The sequence below is a fragment of the Pyrgilauda ruficollis genome, unplaced genomic scaffold, assembly GCF_017590135.1.
Source record: "Pyrgilauda ruficollis isolate IOZ18807 unplaced genomic scaffold, ASM1759013v1 scaffold1, whole genome shotgun sequence".
NCBI lineage: Eukaryota > Metazoa > Chordata > Aves > Passeriformes > Passeridae > Pyrgilauda > Pyrgilauda ruficollis.
In genome coordinates this window covers 9,730,432-9,732,778 of record NW_024508100.1, presented here as the reverse complement: position 1 = coordinate 9,732,778, position 2,347 = coordinate 9,730,432, and the positions used below count along the sequence as shown (strand labels likewise).

At 39.4% G+C, this 2,347-nt stretch overlaps 1 non-coding gene across 1 annotated transcript; it reads right to left on the bottom strand.

Moving 5' to 3' along the window:
* Positions 1 to 1,832: 1,832 nt before the first annotated feature.
* Positions 1,833 to 1,956, bottom strand: LOC121349347. The gene has a single exon (XR_005954506.1). It is a non-coding gene; the product is annotated as a U5 spliceosomal RNA (small nuclear RNA).
* Between the last annotated feature and the right edge of the window lie 391 nt (positions 1,957 to 2,347).

The window sequence follows — 2,347 nt, the reverse complement described above, 5'->3', positions numbered from 1 at the left end:
AGCTTAAACCCTCTTTAATCCCCCAGTAAACCCCTGCATTGTGTATATGTTCCCACCAAGGTCAGTTCTCCTCACAAATGGGTTGATGTGGTACTTCAGCATGTAATTTAGAGAGAAAGCAGCTGATAAATTAATTTCTAATACATCAGCCCTGCATTGCAGCATAAAGCCCAGGCTGATAGAGAGGTAGTGTGGCTTGTGGGCAGCATGGCACCAGCATTCAGGGGCTCTGAATCTTCTGCCTGGCTACTGTGCATTTTTTTTCCACTGAGTGACCTTGAACACATAATTTGTCCTGTTACAATATGAATAAGATGATTCAGACTTCAATTTAAAACACTTCAAAATCTATGCTTGAAAAGCTCTGTATCAGCATTAGCTATTATTGAAATCAGTGCTAGGATCTGCACAGGTCCCCTCTGTTTCTGCATCTATTGTTCCTTATCTTCATCACTCCTTTTGTCTTCACTCCTTTGCCTCCCACAAACCCCTTCCCATAATCAACCTTCATAGACTGCAGTCAAAATAGACCCCTTCAGCAGCCTGAAATAATTACTTCAGTTTAAGGCAAGTAAAGAGATAGAGAACAAGTCAGTAAACAAGCTGATGATTTTCTCCAGTAATCCAAAGCAATTATATAAACTTACATATGATCCTTGTGCTCCCATTCCTCAAGCAGACTTTCCTCTTTCCTTCTTTGCTGTTTTGCCATTATTATTTGGCATGCTACACCTGCTCGAGTCCAAATGGTCTGAAAGGCAAGGGATGTGTCTTTTTCTCTTTACTGTGCCTTACGTACAAATGTAGGAATGAACATTACATTTGAAGCATTTTCTGAACACTGATGATTTACTGTTCTGCATCTTTGTAAACACTTTGTTTTCTCCCCTGCAGCGAATCAACTGCCTCTTTTAGATCTTTTGTCACTGATTCTTTTTGTGTGTTGCAGTTTTCTCTGCCGCATAGCTGAGATGGGTTCTTTTGAAAGCATTTGCTTCAGACTCATTTATTTCTTGCAGAGTCACGTCACCCCAGGGCTTGATTCTTACTGCCTTTTGCAAACAGTTTCTCCCACTACTTGGGGCTACTGATGATTTCTTCCTGCTCTCTCTCTCTCTCTGGGGAGTGTGGGTTTTCCCTTGAGAACTGTACCTTATTTCTGAAAAAACTAAAGGTTGTAACTGCATGAGAAGGAGCAAGGGGCTGTGTTACACCTTGCCCAGTCTCTGAGGGATGCAGCCAAACCCCTAAAGAAGATGACCACAGTGTGTCACTTCCCTAGGACACTTCTGCAGGTCAGGACATTCTGACTAGGAATTTTTTGTAGTGGTATTATGATGCCTCTCCCTCCTCTACTCCTGGACTCACTAATATACTATCAATATATATACTATATTTTTAACATAAAATGACTGGAACAGGGAAGTAAGGTTGCCTGCCATTAACCTCAGAATTAACGTTTTCAAATAAGTATCCAGAAAGACTCCTGCAGTCCAAGAAATCATCATTATTTAATAGCACAGTTTGCATGTAATTCTATTCTTAGAATCATAGAAAGTTTTGGTTTGGAGGGGACCTTAGAGATGATTTAATTCCAAACCCCCTGCCATGCGCAGGGTCACCTTTCACTAGACCTGTTTGCTCATAGCCCCATTCAGCCTGTCCTTGATTGCTTCCAGGAATGGAGTATCCACAGCTTCCCTGGGCAACCTGTGTCAGTATCTCACCACCCTCAAAGTAAAGAATTTATTCCTAATATCTAATCTAAATCTTCTATCCTTCATTTTTAAACCATTACCCCTCATCCTACCACCATTTCCTGACAGAATGCCGCCCTATCTTTTCTGGAGGCTCCCTTTAAGTACTGGAAGACTGTAATAAATAAATTGTTCCTCTTCATGGAAATCTTAAGTAAAAGGCAAGAGATTTATAGAATCTGAAGAGAAACCAGAGTTCACTTACACTTCTGGATCACTCTTAGTGATACTGTGGCAGATTTGAATCCTTTAGACTGAAGTGTTGAATACACAGATTCTGGTATAAACAGTAATAGAAAAGACCATGTAAATCTTTTTGTATTATATTTATATGAAGATAATGAAAAGTAGAAACTTCACTCTATCATCTAGCCAGAATGCACTAGGTAGTAGAGCTACACAATTCATTTATTTCAGTCTCTCATTTGATCCACATAAGGTGCTCTTTTTCATCTTCCTTCCTTTCCCAGGTTTTTTTTTTTTTTTTTGTTTTTGTTTTTGTTTTTTTAATCCAAGTTTCTAATTTGTTTCCAATGCAAACAAAAGTTCGAAGTAAAATTCTGTCCAAAATTCCAGGCCTACTTCAGATG